Genomic DNA, 23,719 nt, shown 5'->3' with positions numbered 1-23,719 from the left:
TTCTGGCCGTATTAACTATTAAAGACCAGAAATAGACTTTTGGGACTATTTTCCTGGTTGTTAATTCCCATTTTTTTGTACTGCTTCCTCTCTCTCGCCTTAGCGAGCTTGTACACTTATCTCCATCTTTGTCCCCTAGTTCAACATACAGGTGTTCAAAAGCTGTCGTCTTTACCACGGTAACCACTAACTTAGCCTCCTTTTTCAACTTATAATCATTGGTTTCTGTGACGTTCATGTGTTTTCTATTCAGTATGACATTTAACTCATGCACTTATGCCTCATATCATCCATTATAATTGCATGTTATTCTTCTTGGCAAGTGGCTCATTGTTGGATTAAACTTTACTTGGGATTAAAGGGTTCTAGATATGGTTAAAAAAAGAATAAGGTAGAAGGATGGAAGGGAGATACATCCTCTTTATAAGCAAGGTTGTACTTTACCTATCTGATAAAAGGCATAATTTGCAGTGTTATTGGTCAATTTTTTTTCACTAAAAGGCGGAATTTACCATACTGAAGACAAATGGCATATATAAGAGGACTGGCGAAAGATTTTTGAATAAAGGAGGTCTAACATCCATCTAAAATAAGTATGTAGTCCATCTGATCCAACCCTGGAGATGCTTTCTTTGGCTTAAATGGATAAATCCTGAACTAGAGTTTGGCCAAGTATTTCAAGTAAAGCCAAGTGGGGAGGGTTTTCTATTTTGTACGGCTTGACATAAGAGGGTAGAGAAAGGCAGCAGTAGTGAATGTTGTGTAGGAAAAAGCTGGGGCTAGAGATATATTTCAAATATAGTCTTGAATCCTTTATATTCCGCTATTTCAAAAAAAAAATCGTTTATATTCCTGAGATAATATATTTACTCACAAGTAGCGAGACATGGTTAAAGTTAGAATATGTGTATGAATATCTTGGAGGCAGGGGCGGCTCAACATAATTCGAGGCCTAAAGCAAAATTTTAATTAGAGGCCTAAAATTTAAATAAATTTTATCTGTATTTATTTTTTTAAAAAAATTTTTAGATGTAAATTATTACTTAATATCTTTTTTATAAATGATTTTTTCAAATATTTTTTAAAATTATTATTTTTAAGCAAGATTTTATCAATTCAACATTGAAAACATCATTATTGAGACAATTATTATATGAATCGATAATATAGTTTTATAAGTAATTAGTTGATAAATTTTAAATAAAGATAAGAGTTAGAATCATAGAATTTGATTCAAAAAGTTGATAACTTGGTATACCCTACTTTAATATGAACAGTTACGAAGAAATAAGAGAATATTTGTAATTTACTTTGTTCAACACTTTTTGGCTATTGATTCATATTTTTGACAGAATATTACTCTAACTATCAAAGATTTGAAGAAATAGAGTGCAAAAGGAGTTAAAAAGGATAAATAATGTGAGTGTTAGCGAAGAAAATATAATATATATATAAATGTACTTTTTATTATAAATAATTTTTTTTCATGAAAAGATTAAACATGATTTTTTATTTATAAAAAATTGAGGCCGGCCTAAAAATTTATAGGCAAGAGTCGGCACTGCTTGGAGGCTCAAGAAGCTTGTTAGACAGGTTTGAGGATGAAGTTACAGGTTACTCGACCTTTGCTCTTAATAATTTTCAAGCTAATGCAAGGTAGGCATCAAGCCTATGAGTCAGAAATTTTGAGGCTTAAGCTTAGATTAATTTACCCATCCTTTGTTCTGAATGCATAAATATTGAATAGGTTTTGAAGGTTGCCATGCTCAAATTGTTCTCAAAGCAGTTCTAGTGTGCAAGTGTAGTCTCACAATTCCTTAAATCTTCTTTTTGACATGGGGGATTACATTGGGTATGACAATGATGAAAAAGATGATGATATCAATTGAAGGGTAAGTTGACGAAATAATGCTTAATTTATTGTGTGCTAGTATGAGGATAAACCTAATGTGAGGCATTTTATTTTACTGGATTCAACATAAATCCAAGGATGTCACTTCCTAGAAATAAAATATTTTTATGCATTTGATCATCTCTTTACTTATTGAGAGCTATAAATGATATCCAGCCCCTGGGCTAAGAGTGCAGCGTGTGATGTGTGGGTTCGACGCACGCCTGATATTTAAAGGGAGAGGGCAGAGGGGCAGACCCACTACTTGCCTGAGTTTTGAACTGCACACTTTCCTTTATGATAAGGTAAATAATTTATTAACATTTGGGGAAAACCCCGTATACAAAAAGAACAAACCTAGATCAAAATATGATTCTACAAAAAGGAGATCCAATCTTCTAATACAAGTTGGGGTCTCTTGCGAACACCAAAATAAAATTAGAGCAAAATACTATTTTGCAACTTTACAATATTTTTTTCAACACCATTAAACACTGTCTTATTTTTCTCTTTCCATTTAACACCTCAGATTCGAAAAGACGAGAAAATTTCAGTTTTTAGAAATTTGGTGCCAGTTTCAACCGATCCACCTATGGCCCGTGGACTGACACACAAAGCGTAGTTTAGCTCCGTGGTTGGCCAACCCAAGATCCCAAAAGTTGTCAAGTTCCAGTACTTAGTGACGGTTCACCAGGATGGCCCGTCATCCAATCCACGAGCTGTAGATAGGTTTCATAGGTGAGTCCCAGACTTACAGAAATTTCAGAGTCACAGTCGAGAACGATAGCCGTGACCCACATCCCGTTGCCTTAACCATGGTCCGTAGGAAGGGGTCTGTCATTTGTGGTCCAATAATCGAGTCTCTGAAATCAACGATGGACGACCAGGACGGTCCATAGGTGGAAGCGTGGATCGTAGGTGGAACCACGGACTGTAGGTCCCCACCATCGTTGGTGACAACAATTATTTTTTTTGGGGCTTCTTGGTCTTTTCCCCAAATTATTTTAATTCAATACCATGTCGTTTTGCCGTCTTTTAGAACCCCTATATAAGTATTTCAACCCCAAAATTTACCCAATTGAAATCATTCTCTCGAATTTCTAAAAGAAGAGTAAGTCTTCCTCTCAAATATTTCTCTCTCTAGAAGTTGGAGAAGAAAGTTAGGGTTTATAAGTCAAGTCTCCAATTCCACCATTGAAGTCAAGATTTTGAAATTGAGGTATGATAGTTTTCATCCATGGAGCCCTTTCCTCCATGGAGTTCCCAAATTCTCCAATTTACAAAGTTAGAATTCCCCCAATTGAGTTAGAATTTTCTTCCATGTCATGGGTTCTTTTAAATATTGATTTATTTGATTGTTTTATGATTTGTCAATCATGAATTAAGATAATTACATGATTTTATATTTTCTAGATATTGATGATTGAAAGTGGGTTCTGAACTATGAAAGGTGAATTATGGAGTTATGCATGTTCTTATGGAATTGATGAGATGATGTGGATTGCTTTGAGAGTAAAAGCCATGTATGTTGTTGTGGTTAATTGTTATGAAAGGATTGCTCGCATATCTACCTCATGCATGAATGTGAAATGTTTTCTCACATAAAAGGATTCCAAGGTTGAAAGGTCTTCTTATCTAAAATGAATCAAAGATAAGGAGCTATTCTAATGAAACCTAGCTTGAATTGGTTATTTAATTGTACCTTTACATGGATGGCATATGACTTTGCTTGGATTGGAAAGACGATGTGCCCTTCCATGGATAATAAAGGCAAGTTAAGAAATTAACTATTATGTGGGATTTATGCTTGGCACCGAGAGAATTTTGAGATGGGAGCTCTCCCGTTAGTAGAGGCTGGATTTCTAGAAGCAATCTCTTTATCCCATAGCTATGTGCTCCCATAGGATGATTGTCTTAGATAGACATTAGCTAGTGGATCCACATAAGCTAGAAGTTCATGGTCTTACCTTGGCAAGTAGGACACCCCTTTTCGATGTGGGGTAGACATCGGATTTCGTGTCGATAGCTCACATGGTCTTATATGTCGGTTAAAGAGAAATCTCCCACAATAATGAATTAAGGTTACTTCAAGAAGTATCGCACATGTGACTCACGATGATGTCTATTTGCATTGACCATGTTTTATGACTTATGTCTTCTAGTCCATTTACATTCATGATTTAGCTTGGTCATTGCACTATATCAAAATGTCCCTTTTTTTCATGATTTCAAATGTTTTATGCATGACTATCATACTTGGTACATATTTTGTACTAACGCATACTCTTTCCTACATTTCCCCAAATGTAAGGACCGACCTTACAGATTTGCACTTCCGTGGCTAGGATCTCATATAGAAGTTTGAAGTTGGGGTGACTCCTCATATTTCGAGGACTGAGCTTGATTTTCCTTTTGTCTTTACTTTCAGTTTTGGAACTTGATGTACAGGCTATGCCTTGATAAACTCTTATGTACTAGATGACTTTGAGACGATGTTTAGATTTCCCCTTTTTCTCTATAAAACTCATATATGTTAAAACTGCCTTTTAAATCTCTTTATTATATTATGTTGTATGATGAAAGCTAAGTGGCTTGTGTGGGGCCTCTCAAGGTCTTATACTCCATGTTACGCCTAGGGGCTACCTTGGATCGTGACATTCCAATAAACCCACATTACTGCTATTGTGGCAACATTCCATGCCCTATAACTTCTCTTCCCCCTCCTGTAAGCGTAGCAATGCAATGCCTCCTTCACTGAGCTTGACATCCCTCACTGCACCTAAAACCAATTAAGAACCTTTACCGACACTCAGTTAACCACTTGACAATGCAAGAAGAGATGATCCACATCTTCACTTGAGATCTTGCACATAAAGCACCAACTAACATGGGTGAGATTCTTCTTTATCAGGGTTTACTATCAATATTATACCTCTTGCTACCAATCACGCAAAGAAACACACCTCTCAACTCTAGGTACACATATAGCACAATGCGGGCAAATACATTCATCTCTCTGTAATAACCTCTCATAACATGATTTAAAAGTGAATAAGTCAACTCTAATCTCTCACCATCGCCATACATCGGTCTATTGATTAGAATATCGTGCCCATACATAAACTCAACCAAACTAAGAAACTATTTCAACTCCTAGTCTTGTAGATTCCTCCTAACCTCAGATTTCGATGAACTTCCTCATGAGATCTACAAATTTGTTGGATGGTATCTCTTTTTGGCAAGCCAGTCTTATATACATATTAGGGAAGACTTCCCTTAGTTCAATGTCCCCACGACACTTATATGCCCCAAAACTAACTTCACTACCACCCCCAACCTTTAAAGGAACATGTCTACTTAAGTCTTCCCACCCCTTTATAATACTTCTCCATATGCCACATACAAATGGTATTGTGATGTTTCTAGTCCTCCACCTACCTTCCATCATACCATACACTTTTCACTACCACACCCCTTCACAATACATTCTCTTCCACCCCAAACCTCCATAACCACTTCCTTAAAAAGTTTTTGTGGAAGCCCAAAGATTTTTCACTAAGTGCTCCCCTTTCCTTAGGAGATGTGAGAATTCTCCAATTCACTAGGTGGAACTTTATAATTCCTTCTATTGTATCCCATAGAAATTTTTATTGAAATTTTTTTCAACCTTTTTGTCACTTTATCGGGTGTCGCAAAAACAACATGAAACATATGGGATGCTAGACAAAGTACTTTTGATCAATACTTTCTTCTCTCCTTTCGACAAGTATCTCTTTATTGCGCACCAATAACCCTTGTGGATTTTTTGGTCATAAAAAAATTAAACATAACAGAAGATAATCAAAGTTTACTTAGTTTGACGCTCGGTAAGCTAAAAGTGACAAACATGTTGGGAAATAATAATATTTTAAACAAAATCTATAAAAAATGAAAAAATAACAAGAACCTCTAGGCTGCTTAATAGTTTTTTCCCATAATGAAATGAAACAAAGATAAAAGAAGCTTCTTACCCTTCGAGGTGGCCTAATGATTTGGGTTTGGGACTTCCATTTTGGAGGTCTCAAGTTCGAAACCCCTTGCCAGCGAAAGCAAGGGGTTCTAGGTTGAGCCTGTTGCACTAAAATTTCCTAGTACGGGTTACCTCTCCTATGTGGTTTGCGAGCTATTGTATAGGAGCAGGGGTTTTAGCCTGTGGTCACCTAAAGGGTAGCAGCTGCGGGTTTCCATTGTTAAAAAAAAAGATAAAATAAGCTTCTTAAGATGACACTTTTACAATAACACCAAGTGACTTTGTTTTTTCTTATCAATTTAGTAGATCTGTGTTGTGAATGGTGCGCCAACTTTTCAAACTGTAGTCTCAATCTGCTATGTTTTGCGGTAGGTTACCATTGAATTTTCTGATTCCATTTCCATGCTTTCTTAGGGAAATGTCAATATGCCCTTTATATGTACTCTACTCTTAGATCTTTCTTTTGCACTTTAACCTGCTTATATATCCCTTTCTTTATTTTTTCTGTGAATGGAAGGACATTTTCCTATTATATCACTTTTTCTCTTTATATTTCGTTAGCCTTCTTATTTTTGTTGATATGTTTCAGGTTGAGTTCATCCAGTAGCTAAATGTGACTTCTCAATTGGTGAAGTTAACATTGCATCATGTTTTGCTATTCTTTTGGTCCACTTAGTTAGACTTTTGTCCTGCAAGCTGCAACTGTACAATAGTAGGTGTGTGTCAGAAGTTTTTCGATGTTGGAAGACATATTTTGGAGTTTGGTTCTCATCTGGTGCTTTTGTCCTGTAATTGCATTTTTTCTTTTTGTTTGAGGAGCGAAACGATAAACGAGGTCTCACCTCTACGATGCATTAGTGATTGGGTGTGTTAGAGGCTTAACATGTTTTCATCATGTAGATAATAACAAAACGTATAATAATTGTTTAACGTTTAAAGTCTGAATTTAAATTGTTTAACCTTCACTCCAATGGATGCACATGCACGTATGTGTGCGTCTGAGCACAATTATCTCATCTTTTTCTTGCATGACTAACTCCATATTATGGTCTTTAACGTTTATCCTTTCCCCCTTTTTTGCGACAAGCCATCCATGGCTACTAGGTCATATGGTCATTTGAGATACAACTCAGGAGATCACAAAATCAAGGTGCGTTTGTTTATGGGTAAATCACATAAATATGCTATGTTAAAAAAATATTTACCATCTATGACAATATAATTTTTCTAACTAAATATAACAATTTTTTGGAATTAAAAAATTATATAGTCTATCTTAGCTTCTTTCTTTGCCATTTTTTCTCTTCTTCTTTTTATTCTTCTTTGCCTCTTTCTCTGCCATTTATTCTCTTTCTCCTTTTCTTCTTCTTTTTATTCTTCTTCTTCTTTTTTGAAATTTTCATTTAAAGAACTATCCTCAAATCAATTTTTTTCCATATTTCACGATTTTCACCAAAAAAATACGACGAGAAGAGGAAAATAAAGGTCGGAAATTTATATAAAATCATGTTCTCAAGAATGAATTTCAAATCTGTAAAATTACAGCATCAAGAGTTCACCATTGATGGTCATTATAAAGCTTCAAATTTTGAATTCATTATTTGAGTTTTACGAATTTGTGATTAGTTTGGTTAGGTTGTTCCTATAAATAATTGAAATGTCGTTTAGAGTTTATATCTCAATTTTAAGAGGGTTTGATTTAATTTAGAATTGTTTTGAGGAGAAATATTGGATTGAAGCATGAAAAAGTGAAGTTTACAGAACTGTATCACAATTGTATTAAAGTTGTATTAGACATGTTTCATAATGGTATTAAAATTATATTAAAATCATGAACAATACATTAATATTACATATTTTTAGTGATATCATCCAAAATAATTTAGGTAACACACTTGTAATACATTTATAATATTAGGCATAATACATTTGTAATACATATTGCAAACATTGCTTTTTTTTCTTAGCGATACAAATCAAAATAATTTATAAGACACATATAACACATGTTTTATTCATCAATCATACATTTATAATACATATTGCACACTTCACTCTTGTCTTAGTGATACCAACAAGAATAATATAGGCAACACACTAATAATACATTTATAAGACATGCACAATACATTTTTAATACATATTGCAACCACCACTCATTTTCTTAGTGATATAAATCAAATTAATTTATAAGTCACATATAATATAAGTTTTATTCATGAATAATACATTTATAATACATATTACAATCGTCACTCATTTTCTTAGTGATACAAATCAAAATAATTTATAAGACACATATAATATAAATTTTATTTATTAACAATACATTTATAATACATATTGCAAAATTTACTTTCTTCTTAGTGATACCAACCAAATGATTTAGGTAACACACTTATAATACATTTATAACGCATACACACTACATTTTTAATACATATTGCAAACATCAATCATGTTCTTATTGATACAAACCAAAATAATTTATAAGACACATATAATATATGTTTTAGTCATGAATACTACAATTTTAATTCAGTCTATAGATCGTTGTCTTGTCTTTCGTTAGTTACATTTTTCATTTATTCTTAATTCTCTCTTCTAATTCAACTTTAATATTGTGTAATATACTTTTAATGCAAATTTAATTCATTTTGTAATTTACTATTTGTTACTATTAGTTGCTTGTTTAGTTCATTATTGATACAAATTTAATTCACTCTATAGATCTGGTCTTTCATTAGTTACATTTTTTTATTCATGCTTAATTCTCTCTTCTAATTCAACTTTAATATTTGTGTAATACACTTTTAATATAAGTTAATTCATTTTGCAGTTTATTGAATGATTTGTTACGATTGGATTACTTGTTTAATTCATTATTGATACAAGTTTTTTTCAGTTTATAGGTCGCATAATGTTTTTCCATTTGCTACATTTTGCATTCATGTTTAATTCTCTTCTAATTCAATTTTAATATGTGTGTAATACATTTTAATTCAAGTTTAATTTATTTTGCAGTTTAGTATGTTTCTTCAGTTGTTACGATTAGATTACTTGTCTAATTAATTATACAAGTTTTATTTAGTCTACAAATCATTGACTGCTCTTACGTTTGCTACATTTTACATTCATGTTTAATTCTCTTCTAATTCAATTTTAATATGTGTGTAATACATTATTAATTCAAGTTTAATTCATTTTGTAGTTTATTGGTGATGTGTAGGAAAAAACATGACTAATCTGACCGTGTTGCTTTACTTCAATTTATAAGACATGTATAATACATGTTTTATTCATTAACATTATATTTATAATACATATTGCAAACTTCACTCTCTTTTAAGTCATCTCAACCCAAATAATTTATAATAAAATATAATACATGCATAATATATATATTACTCAAGCCACAAATTAAACAAGAAGTTGATCCTAGGAAGATACAATGCACATATCAGTTCCGAAATAATCAAATAATAATCATTCATAATTATGATATTCAAAACAACACACAAAGTAACTTTTAGGGGCTAATTTTTTATAGAGGTACAAATCCCGCTAGGCATACAAATTTTTGATAGAGATATAGATATCTTAACATTTATTATGATCCACATCATTTCTTGGACCACATTAGATACTGAAGGATCAACAAATTAAATAGCATTATAGTGGTTGACAACTTAATTTCCAGAATAGATAGAGAAATAATGAGCTTAGGAATTTATTCTTGTAGTGACCCTTTCAGAAGGATACTACCATTTAAAAAAGAAATCTAATTTAATACTTGCGACATTTAAAAGAGATTAACGAAGAGCATATTGGTTATAGTCTAGTAGAGGAATTAGGTTCATAAAAAAAATAGTTAAAGAAGTGAAGCCTGCCCATTTACACATTAATATGATGTCAAATTGAAACTGCGTAGAATTTTATCTTATGACGGAAGAACCCTTCTAGAATAATCTAAGCAAATAACTTACGAGGTTTTCCTGCATATTTTATCTTCACACTCAAAAGAATATTATCAACTTCAGAGTACCAAAATTTGCCGGTTCATGCTTCACACAAACATTTAAAACAAATAGTAAATCTAGTATATTACAAGATTTGGGTTTACACACCCCAAAAACAACAAAACATATGCCATACTTATATTACAACCCATGGTGACATGATCAAATTAGCCTTCAAAATTTCATGTAAATGTACAACACATAGATCATGTACAAGTCCCAAGGTTTATGCAAAATATAGAAGCCTATATGCAAATGTGATCTTCCTTAAGGCTCTAAAAATCTCCATCTCCAATGGCCTGCTTCATGCCTCCTCTCGATCATTCCCTACAATAGAAATACTTATCGCTAATCATATAACTTAGTGGTGTAAAAACTATAGGTTCGGAGCCCTCAGATTCACCAAGCTACCTTTGGGCAACACAATTGAAACATAATAAATAAATCAAGTAAACAATATATAAAGAGTATCAAGTTCAATATTTAAAGATCCAAATGTCAAGAACGCTCATAGCACAATTTTACTAGAGATTCAATAACAAGGCTCGCCCAATATATACATCATGTCGTCACACCAAGCATAGGACCGACGCCCTGCATCAAGAAGGGTCAAAGCCCAATAATCAAGAGAACCAAGAACCATATTAAAAATGGGTTTCTAGTTCGTACTTAAAATGGACAACTTCCATACTTAAGACGAACTAAAAATCCAGAGTCAAGATGGAAAATGATCCGAATCAAGAGGCATGCCAATAGTGACAAAGTAATAGCCACAAGAAGGACAAGGTCCCAACAAGAGTGACAAGTGATCAAACAATCCGTACAAGTGGGCGAGTTACACAAGTGTCTTTAATGTCTTAAAGGATAACAACACGATAATGCAAAAGTGACAAGAGATAACCTAGGTACCAAGATAAACTTTCAGATATACAAGCAGGTAAAAAGAGTACAAGTACAAGTTTATACACAAATCTCAGTACTTAGCTTAGAAACAGTCCAACACAACTTCAAGAGTTCAAACCGTGGACCAACCAACGTATCAAGGTCCTCAATTTGTTCACGAGTATATACAACTTTTAAAATAAAATTAAATAACTTCTTTAATTCCTAGTAGCTCAATAATGTTGATGTAAAACAGGATTATCATCACAAGTAAGCTTAGCCTGTACAAATACGACTATGCTCCCAAAACAGTAATTCTGGCCAACCTAGTACCTCATGTCACAACTTAGATTTGAAAAGGAAAAAGGCAAAACTAGACTGTATATCCTTCATGAAAGACGTAGGTACATCTATTAAGGTTGTAAATAATCAAGAATTACCACAAAATATATTTTGTACAAAATGATATAATCAGAACACTAACAGTTGACCAAGCAGGATTTCTAATTCCAAAATCTGGACAGAACTTGTCCTATGTTGCGTCCCATATTTAGAATCCATAACAGCTAAATTAGAGTTTTACATAAACACAAGAGTTGTAGGTATATGAATTATCTTTCCAAATCATATTTATTCACTGTAAACGAAGTCCTAGAGAATGAGATATTCTTAAAATAGTAAACACTACCGTACTCAGAAACATATTTCATCACTTACCCAAGGGAAGGGTGTGTCTCAAATTCAAGCCAAAAGGAACAAGTTTTTCTCTTGTGATTTTGAAGAACAACTGGTTAGATAATGTTCTAAGGTTCTTAGACTTCAGAGGAAACGAATTTTACTGGAGGAGGTGTCAAAATATAGTCTCAAACGTTATGTTTATCACATGTACAACTGTCACTAGAAGGTGGCTGCCCAAACAAAAAGTTGGCTGCCCAAAATGCATACATATATACCTATATGTATATCCCTCACCTCCCTTGTAAGTTATACATAATTCTAATTAGAATATTATGTAAATACCCCAATACAATCCCTTAAATTACGATCACAATTTATGTTAAGCAAGTTTGTAAATAGCACAACATTTCAAGTTCCCAAAATGAGAGTAAAACATACTGTAGTAATTAAACAATGGTGTATCGACATGCGACTCTTGGTTAGTATTTAGTGGTGTTACAATTATCCCTTTAGAGGCAGGCATAATGAACTGATTTTGTGGTTCAAGATTGTGAATCTTGTTAACTTTCCGTAGTGTAAAATCTGTTTTTCCAACAAAATAACTTCAAACAAATTTCATAAAAATAATGAAATATACAATATGAAGTTAAATAAATTTTGGAAACAAAAAAATCATATAATCAACAAGATGAAAGGAAAAAGAGTCAAGTCCTCTGATTCAAAGAGTTTCCTTAAGGAAATTATTCCCCTCAAGTACCCGATGTTATGGAATAAATGCTCCCAGGATAAAATGACTCACGAAAAACAAATAGCGGTACCTCAAATTTGCTGTCCAGCGAACTACTTAATGGCTTGTATTCACACATGAAGTTTTTGGAAAATCGAAAACTCTTCTTTTACTATGTAGTGTTTTTCTTCTTTGAAACTTGTTTCATAAAATTCTATCAATATCTGAGAAAGATTCAGATGTTTATAGCTTATAGGTGAGGACAATTGTCACGCCCTGAGGCTACCCATTTGACGTAAACACGAGACTTAGGATCACGAGTGACCCCAAGCTAATGCTGCTGACATATCATAAGCATACTTAGAGATTTACTGAACATAGAAATACGTTGCGGAAGTTAAACATGATATAAAAAGAAATTATAGGGAATGCCCATTCTAAGTCTGAATTTATAAAACTGAGTTTAATGACAACTGAAAGATGAAACTTAATTAAAACTGAATCTAACTATGTCTGAATAAAAGCCTCTAACTGACTAGAACTGCTGGGACATGCCCCCAGCTAACTTCTAGCAAAACTGAAACTAAAAGACTAAAAATAGAAGGATAACATGTCAATCGTCCTCGAAGAATGAGGACTCACCACCGAAGTTGCTGAGCTGGAGATCGGGAACCTATCTATGTATGATCTAAATGCTGAGGACCTGAACCTACATCACAAGAAGATGTAACACAGAGTATGCGTCAGTACTTGAAAGGTATTGAACATGCATGATAGGATAAAGCTGAACAATATATACATAACTGAACAAAGCAATAAGAGAATGATATAATCTGATCATGATGGAAATACTGAAATATACTGAGGATACTGAATATGAACTAAATTGAATGCAATGAACAAGTATATAACATGCTGAGACTGAATACTGAACTATACTAATAACCTGGTCAATGCATTAGAATCTGACTGTGGGAGCTATTGTTAACCGACATAAAACCATGAGAGCTATCCGTAGAGTCCGATGTATCGCCTCATTGAGAGGACCCAATATACCTTGCCAGGGATATAAAGGCATGACTGGTGTGATCACTAAATATATTGCCCACATAGGGGACTTATTCTACGGGGGCACGTAATTCTGGGACTATGAGGGTGACTAACCCTTATTCCACTTGGTGTTAAGCCTACTCCCAACTGATTATGTAAGTAACACATTATAATTAAATTTCTGTAGTACTGAGTAGCTCAAAATACTGACATGCTAGCTGAAAATGCAACATTAATATACTAATAATGAAACATTCTTAACTGAGTCGTGCATATCTAAATAAACCTAGCAAGTGTAATCATGAACTAAAAGAATCTACACCACTAGGGTTCTGAGTTTTATACAAGAACTAAGAAACAATTCCATGAAAACATGATAATCTGATTTGAATTAGTCTAACAACTGAATCACAACAATAATCTGAAGTTCTAGAAACCCCTAAGTCAAAACATGATATAGAAAATCAAGAATTTGACTGAATTCTAGGAACCTAATGGGTGAAAGGAACCCACTAGTGAAATTCCACATACCTGGTGACGAAATTCAAGGAGAAATCTTTCAATTTCGGGGCTGGAATTGGAGGAAACCTTGCTACATTCTTGGAGAGGGTTGATCGACTCTTTCTCCATTTTCTCGTTCAACTTGATGATTTTTTGGAGAATGAGTTGACTAGGGTAAGTTCTAATTAAGTTACTAGGCTAAAACTGACTAAAACAACGTAGTTTATGGGTTAAACAACGTAGTTTCGGTGTCCAACGCATAGGGAAAAGACCAAAATGACCCTGAATTAAAAGGTGTTAGGGCCAACCAATGGACCTGGTCCACGGAGCATGGTCCCACCTACGATCCGTCCTGGTCAGTCGTCGATTGGCTTCAAAGGCTGGGATTGGGGAGTCTGAACCATGAACCTGGTCCTCGGACCATAGTCCGACCTAGGGTCTGTAGGTCTTGGCATGGTTCTGGACTTAGCTGAATTTTCTTGGGATTCTGGAGAGTCTGAACCACGGACCTGGTCCCACCTACGGTCTGTAGGTCCTGGCGTGGGTCAAGACTTGGCTGAAAAATTCTGGGGTTCTGGGAAGGGAGCTGCAGGTGGCCAACCACAGACCCCATCTACGGTCCATGGGTCACCCTACGATCCATAGGTAGCACCTACAACTTCTGGAATTTGCATTTCTGGTCTGTCTAGAATACGGGGTGTTACATTATTTTCCCTTGGGGACATTCGTCCTCGAATGAAGACTAAACTAGCTGAATATGGAGGGAAAAAGCTGCAAACCCTACCACTAAATAGTGTAAACTGAAATCTGACTGAACTAAGTTCCAAGAACATGCAAATACGGTGAAAATGCAAGTATAGCTGAAGGAACACTATACTAAGACTGAATCTACGCATAAGTAACTGAAAGACTGGTGAGGAACTATTACCTCAAGCTGGAATGGAATCGGAAGGAAAGAGTTGAGGATACTTGGACTTTATTGTTGCTTCTGCTTCCCAAGTAGCTCCCTCTACAAACTGACTCCTCCACAAAACCTTAACTGAAGTGATTTCTTTATTTCTCGTCCTTCGAATTCGAACCTGACGATCAAGAATCTCAACTGGTATATCCTCATAAGTGAGACTATCCTTCACATCCACACTTTCCAATGGTACTATGGATGCTGGATCACCCACACACTTCTTCAACAACGATATGTGATAGATCGGATGCACTGCTGCTAGTTTTGTTGGCAACTCTAACTCATAAGCCACCTTACCAACTCTTTTTAAGATCCTGTAAGGGCCTACATAGCTAGGACTGAGCTTCTTTTTCTTTCCAAATCTCGTCACCCCCTTCATAGGTGACACGTTTAGGAAAACCCAATCATAAATTTGGAACTCCAAGTCCCTTCTCCTTACATTTGCATAGGACTTCTAGCGACTCTGGGCTGTCTTAAGTCTATCTCTAATGCGTTGAACTTATTCCATAGCATCATGAATCGAATCTAGCCCTATCAAGGCTGCTTCACCTACTTCAAACCAACCAACTGGAGATATGCATCTATGCCCATACATAGCCTCATAATTGGCCATCTAAATACTGGAATGGTAACTATTATTGTAGGCGAACTCTATAAGAGGAAGGTGATCATCCCAACTACCTTTGAAGTCGGTCACGCAAGCTCTCAACATGTCCTTTAAGGTCTGAATGGTACGCTCTACCTGACCATCTGTCTGTGGATGAAATATTGTGCTGAGATTAACTTGAGTACCAAGACCTTTCTGAAATGACTTCCAGAAATGAGAGGTAAACTGAATACCTCTATCTGAGCTGATAGAACAAGGAACCCCATGCAACCTGACTATCTCATTAATGTAAAGCTTGGCCTAGTCCTCCGCCGAATCCGTAGTCTTGACAGCCAAAAAGTCAGCAGACTTAGTAACTCTGTCAACTATCACTTAAATGGAGTCATGTTGTCTGCGAGTACGAGGTAAACCTGTAATGATGTCCATGTTTGTCACTTCCCACTTCCATGTAGGAATGTTGATCTCTTGAGTTATACCCCCTAGTTTATGATGTTCTACCTTCACTTGCTGACAATTAGGGCACTTAGCCACAAAATCTGCTATATCCCTTTTCATGCCATTCCACCAAAAGACTTCCCGCATATCACGGTACATCTTAGTGGCACCTGGATGAATAGAATACCTAGATTTATAGGCTTCTGGAAAAATCTGCTGTCTCAAGTCACCCACCTTAGGAACATATAAATGACCCTGATAGTGAAGCACACCATCTCCCCCTTGGGAGAAAACCTCAACTCTCTGCTGATGAACTGAACCCTTCAGTTGAAGAAATAGCCTATCACTGTATTGATTTTCCTTAACCTTCACTACCAATGAAGATTCTGACCCATTCTGAACTATCACATCATCTCCTGATATGTTCATAAGGCAAACTCCTAAGCGAGCAAGCCGATGAACATCTTTTTCTAGTTCTTTCCTTTCTTCCTCAACATGTGTTACACTACCCATAGATAGTATGATACTACATTGGTCTTACCAGGATGGTAAAGCACATTCATAACATAGTCTTTGAGGAACTCAAGCCCGTCCGTCAGTCACTCAGATAGCAGTTAAGCTGGGGTTTTTTGGTCGTTTGCTTATTCGTTTGACCTCTAAAATACGTCGTTTAGACCCTAAATTATGAGGTTTTAGTCCGTTTAAGCCTAGAAACAAAACTAGAACTTACCTAAGTCAAATCATTAATTAAACTTAGAAAATTTAGAGCGTAAGAGGAGAAAAGAGGTCAAGAACCCTAGTTTAAGAACGCAGCAAGATTCCATCAGTTCAAGCCCCGAAATCGAAAGATTTCTCCGTGGAATTCATCACCAGGTATGTGGGATTTCACTAGTGGATTCCTTTCTCCCATTAGGTCCCTAGATTTCTGTCAGATTCTTGATTCCCTATTATCAACTAGACCTAGGGTTTCTAGAACTTTAGTAGATTATCATGAATTAGTTATTACATGTTCCCAAATCAGATTATCATGTTATTACTTCGTTTATTGCATCAATTTCAGAACCCTAGCTATGTATTTCTTTAGTTCTTGAATTACACATGCTAGGCCAGATATTTAAGTATTTCAGATATACTTGCCTCAGTCTTGAATGTGTCATTATCAGTATATCAATATGCATTCTCAGTCCTGTCAGTTTTGAGCTACCTAGTATATTACAGAAATTTAGTCATAATGTGTTAATCATTTAATCTATTGGGAGTAACATAATACTGAGTTGGACTAGGGTCAGCCACCCATATAGTCCCAGAACTACGAGCCACGTAGGTTGTAAGCCCCCTCTGTGGGCATCATTTTAGTGATCAAGCCAGCATTCCTCTACACCTTTGGCCGAGTGTATTGGGACCTCTTGATGGGGCGTATACATCAGACTCCACATTTAGCTTATGTTGTTTTATTATTGGTTATTAATAGCTCCCACAGTTCAGTCAGACTCCATTGCATTGACCACATTTTAGTATAATCAATATTTAGCATCAACATGTTTAAATTTGGTCATTGCATTCTGTTAGCTCAGTATTCAGTATCTATATCATGTTCAATTTATACTCTTGCTTAATTTCTTGTCCAGTTATATGTTTATTTCAGCTTTACTCTATCCTACATGCTTAGTACCTTTCAAGTACTGACGCATACTCTGCACTATATCTTCTTGTGATGTAGGTTCAGATTCTCAGCATCCATATCACGCTTAGATCGGTTCCCAATCTCTAGTTCAACAATATCAGTGGTGAGTCCTCATTCTTCGAGGACAATAGTCATGTTATATTTCAGTTTTCATTGTTTTAGTTTCAGTTTTGCTAGACTTAGCTGGGGCATGTCCCAACACTTCTAGTCAGTTAGAGGCTATTTTAAGACATAGTTAGATTCAGCTTAGTATTTGAGTTTGGTATTTCTTTTGTATTAAACTCTCATAGTTGATATATTCAGTTTTAGTATATGGGTATTCCCCATCATTTTAGACTTTTATTATTATTTAGCTTTCGCATCAGTTTTATTATTCTTAGTATGCTCATGTCATGTCAGTAGGGTTAGCTTGGGGTCACTTGTGATCCTAGGTCCCGTGTCCGCATCTCGGGGGTAGCTCGGGACGTGACAAACTTGGTATAAGAGCAATAGGTTTAAGTATCCTAGGATGTCTGATAAGCCACACTAGGTAGAGTCCTTTTCATGGGTGTGTAGTGCGCACCACATCTAATGAGAGGGAGGCTACAAAAGGTGAAGTAGCTCTTGTTATATTTCCACTAGGTGAACCAGATGTGAGCCACATCCTTAAGATGGTAGAATGCCAACTCTACCCTATCATTTCCTGTCACTTGCATCACTCCAAAGACCTTCTTGACCTCATCAATGAAGTTCTGGGGATCCTCACCAACATGCGACCCTAGAAACACAGGTGGGTTCATCCTAACAAAATCACGGACCCTAGTTGCCATTGATCCACCACTAGCATTTGTAGGAACTGTAACCTGTTGATTATTCTGGTTAGCTACACTCTGGCCAACAATTGAATATCGTTTTGAAACTCTGCATTATAAACTTTCTGATCTGGGACTAGAGGAACTGCGTCAGAATTGCGTGTATTAGCATTCCTGGGGTAAGTTTTACGAGGAGGCATGATCTTCAGTGGATAACGATGGATTAGAAATGAGAATTTAGATCATACGTTACGCACGATAAGAGTAGCAAATAAAGTGAAGTTTTCCTAAAACACTTCGTAGCCTCCCCTTCATAGGTGTGGTGCGCTTCACATTCATGAAAGGGACTCTACTTGGTGTAGCTTTTCAGACATCCTAGGACTCTTGAACCTAGTGCTCTAATGTCAAGTTTGTCACCCCCCGAGGCTACCCCTTGACGTAAACATGGGAGATAGGATCACGAGTGACCTCAAACTAACCCTATTGGCATATAATAAACATACTTAAAGATTTCCTAAACATAGAAATACTGTGCGGAAGCTTAAACATGATATAAAGAGAAATGATGGGGAATGCCCATTCTAAATCTGAATATATAAAATTGCATTTAATGAAAATGGAAAGATCAAACTCAACTAAAATTGAATCTAACTATGTCTGAATAAAAGCCTCTAACTGACTAGAGCTGTCGGGACATGCTCCCAGCTAACTTCTAGCAATACTGAAAATGAAAGACTGAAAATAGAAGGATAACATGTCAGTTGTCCTCGAAGAATTAGGACTCACTACTGATGCTGCTGAATTGGAGATCGGGAACCGATGTATGTGTGATCTGAATGTTGAGAACCTGAACCTACATCACGAGAAGATGTAGCGCAGAGTATGCATCAATACTTGAAAGGTACTGAGCATGTAGAACAGGATAAAGATGAACAATATATACATAAATGAACAAAGCAATAAGATCAATGATATAATCTGATCATGATGGAAATACTAAAATATATTGAGGATACTGAATATTAACTAAACTGAAAGCAATGACCAAGTACATAACATGCTGAGACTGAATACTGATAACCTGGTCAATGCATTAGAATCTGATTGTGGGAGCTACTGTTAACCGACATAAAACCACGAGAGTTATCCATGGAGTGCGATGTATCGCCCCATCGAGAGGACCCAATATACCTTGCCAGGGGTTTAAAGGCATGATTGGCGTGATCAATAATATGTTGCCCATAGAGGGGACTTATCCTACGAGGGCACACAATTCTGGGACTATGAGGGTGACTGATCCTTAGTCCACTCAGTATTAAGCCTACTCCCAACTGATTATGTAACTAATACATTATAATTGAATTTCTGTAATACTGAATAGTTCAAAATACTGACATGCTAACTGAAAATGCAACATTAATATGCTGATAATGAAATATTCTTAACTGAGGCATGTATATCTAAATAGAGTGACCTAGCAAGTGTAATTCATGAACTTATCGAATCTACACAACTAGGGTTCTGAGTTTCATGCAAGAACTAAGCAACAATTCCATGAAAACGTGATAATTTGATTTGGATTAGTCTAACAGCTGAATCACAACAATAATCTGAAGTTCTAGAAACCCTAGGTCTAAACATGATATAGAGAATCAAGAGTCTGACTGAATTCTAGGGACCTAATGGGTGAAAGGAACCAATTAATGAAATCCCACATACCTGGTGACGAAATTCACGGAGAAATCTTTTGATTTTGGGGCTGGAACGTGAGGAAACCTTGTTGCATTCTTGGAGAGGGTTGGTCAACTCTTTCTCCTTTTTCTCGTTCAACTTGGATGATTTTTTGGAGAATGAGTTGACTAGGGTAAGTTCTAATTAAGTTACTAGGCTAAAACTGACTAAAATGATGTAGTTTAGGGGTTAAACGACGTAGCCTAGGTGTCCAACACATAGGGAAAAGACCAAAACAACCTGACTTAAAAGCTGTCGGGGCCAACCAACGGACCTGGTCCACGAACCGTGGTCCCACCTATGGTCCGTCCTGGTTAGTCATCGACTGGCTTCAGAGGCTGGGATCTGGGGAGTCTAAGCCACAGACCTGGTCCACAGACCATGGTCCTTCCTGCAGTCCGTAGTCTGGCATGGTTCTGGACTTATATGAATTTTCCTGGGGTTTTTGGGAGTCTGAACCACGGACCGTGGTCCCACTTACGGTCCGTAGGTCTTGGCGTGGGTCTAGAATTGGCTGAAAAATTTTGGGGTTCTGGGAAGGGAGCTGCAAGTGGCCAACCACGAACCCCACCTACGGTCCGTAGGTGGCACCTACAACTTCTGGAATCTTCACTTCTGGCCTGTCTAGAATACAAAGTGTTACAACCATGCATGATATGTGAAAGGTATCCGAGAAATACGAAAGGTTGCATTTACTTGCCATGAGTATTCATAAATAGAATAACTTCATTCATACTTGCAACACTTTGACATTTTTAATTCACCAATCTTTATTCTATGTACCATTATCTATTAACACATTATACAATGAACCCAACAATCTCCCACATGAATGGGAATGACTATTATGCGAAAGATAGATATACATGGACTAGTGTGTGATTACAAACAAATACTAGTTGCATCGGAATAAGTGTGTTCCCCTTTGAATTTTTCCTAGTGAACTTATATCGGATGAACTTGATCAATGGGTAGATGCGATATCTTTGAACCATCGAACTTGAATGTACACCTAGACAATATAAGTCACACAACCAGCCTTTTACCATCTATGTTTGTCATGGTTTTGTTTGTTTCAGCCATGAACACTTCTTGGTTTCATGAGAGCTTAGAGAATCGGCCTTTACTAACATTCTCCTTAAAGAGGCTTCCACTTCACTCCCACATAGGTGATTTCTAAATGTTTACTCCTGTAAAGAAACTATTTGGCCATGCCTTGCCAAACTTAGAAACCATTAAGAAAAAATTCAATATAAGCTTTATCTTTGGTTACTAAACATTGTCTTCATCATGAGAATGGGTTATATTATTTGACAATGTTAGACCGTCAAACACAACTCTGTTTGATCTTTTTGTACCTAGCTCTTGGGTTCTCTAGTCTGTTAGGTAGAGTTACCATCATTCTTGACTTGTCTAAGGCAGGCCTTAAACTTAACATCTTAGATGACCTTTCAACTCCCTCTCTAGTTAGGCCTTTTGTAAGTGGATCCGATACATTATCTTTTGACCTTACATAGTCAATTATAATAATTCCACTAGAGAATAGTTCTCTAACAGTATTATGTCTCCATCTTATGTGACGAGATTTACCATTATACATCATGCTCCCTGCCCTACCTATGGCAACCTGACTATCACAATGTATGCATACAAGTACCAATGGTTTAGGCCAATATGGAATATCTTCCAAGAAATTTCAAAGTCATTCATCTTCTTCACTGACTTTATCTAAAGCTATAAATTCAGATTCCATACTAGAGCGAGCAATACATGTCTGTTTGGATGATTTCCAAGAGACTGCTCCACCATCAATAGTAAATACATATCCACTTGTGGATTTTACTTCATCTGATCTGGTGATCCAATTTGCATCAATATGTCCTTCAAATACTGCTGGATATTTTTCATAATGCAAAGCATAGTTTTGAGTATATTTTAAATACCCTAAAACTCTTTTCATTGCCATCCAATGAGTTTGATTGGGATTGCTCGTGTACCGACTCAACTTAATAATAGCACATGCTATATCTGGTCATGTACAGTTCATGATATACATCAAACTTTCCAACACTCTCACATAGTCCAATTGTGAGTTACTTTCACCTTTATTCTTTCGGAGTGCAAAGTTCACGTCTATTGGAGTTTTGACAATATTGACATCCAAATATTTGAACTTGTCAAGTACCTTTTCAATATAATGAGACTTTGACAAAGCCACACCTTGTGGAGTTTGAAGAATTTTTATTCCCAATATAACATCTGCCACTCCAAGGTCTTTCATTTCAAAACTACTAGTAAACATTTGCTTAATAGTGTTTATGTCAGCTAAGTCTCTACTGATGATTAACATATCATCCACATACAAACAAACAACTACCTTATAATTTGGAGTGTCCTTAATGTAAACACATTTGTCATACTCATTAATCTTAAATCCGTTTGCCAACATTGTGTGGTCAAACATTGCATGCCACTGTTTGGGTGCTTGTTTTAGTCCATAAAGTGACTTCACAAGTTTGCACACTTTTGTTTCTTTGCCAGGAACCACAAACCCCTTGGGTTGTTTCATGTAAATTTCTTCCTCTAACTCTCCATTTTAAAAAGCTGCTTATACATCCATTTGATGGATTTCAAGATCATATACTGTTGCTAGTGCAACCAACATCCGAATAGATGTAATCCTTGTCACTGGAGAGTATGTATCAAAGTACTCAAGGCCTTCCTTTTGTTTGAAGCCTTTGACTATGAGTCTTGCCTTGTACTTGTCAATAGTACCTTCAACCTTCACTTTCCTTTTAAAGATCCATTTTGATCCTAAAGGCTTATTTACCATAGGAAGATCAACCAACTCCCCAGTATGGTTATTCAAGATTGATTCAATCTCACTATTGACAACTTCTTTTCAAAACGGTGAATCCGCAGAGGACATTGCTTCTTGGAAGGTTTGAGGCTCATTATGAATGAGAAATGTTACCAAATCTGATCTGAAGGAAGTAGCAGTGTAACACCCGCTATTTGAAAGAGCTAGAATTCAAAAGAACCATTTTTTTTGGAAAGTATGAAAATATGAAATTTGGCAAAGTTATGTTAAGTATGAGTTTTGGGTCAACTTCAAACGACCACAACTTTCAGTATAGGAGGAGTTAGGTGGCAAATAAGATATCAAATGAAAGGGCTTCGAATCCTCTTTCCAACGCCACTAAGTTAGCTAATTTTCGAGCTCGTATGAGGGAGATATGCCTGTTTAAAGTTGGGCTGTCCAACTAAGGAAAGTTACCTGGATTTAGGAAGGTTATTTTGGTCTGTTCCTTACCCAATTAATATATTTCATTTTTAGTAACTAATTAGGGGCATAAACTGAATTGGTTCACTTTACGCACTAAAATTTCACGGTAATTAGAGAAAAGAACTCAAGAGGAGAAAGGAGGAGAAAAAGTCAAGATTTCATCAAGTTCTTGAAGGTTTCGTGCGCGTTTCACCAAGGTTGATCCCTAAAAAAGTATGTGAGTTCACATAGCATTGGGTTCGTTCATCCATGCGCCAATCATTTTAATTTTAGCCTATTTTTGTTCTAAAAAAATGAAGATTTATTGTTCTTGAGTTGTGTTCTTGAAATTTCCCTCATTCTTGAATTCGGATGGGATTGATGAGTTTCTTGAGATAGTCTTATCGATTTGAAGAGTTGTTTTGAGTTAGATTATTGGGTACATGTATTGGGTAACCGGATCTAAAGAGAAATTGAGAAAAAGAATC

Source organism: Solanum verrucosum, unplaced genomic scaffold (genome assembly GCF_900185275.1).
Source record: "Solanum verrucosum unplaced genomic scaffold, falcon-dt-bn FXZP01000048.1, whole genome shotgun sequence".
In the NCBI taxonomy this organism is placed as follows: domain Eukaryota; kingdom Viridiplantae; phylum Streptophyta; class Magnoliopsida; order Solanales; family Solanaceae; genus Solanum; species Solanum verrucosum.
This window is presented reverse-complemented; position numbering follows the sequence as displayed.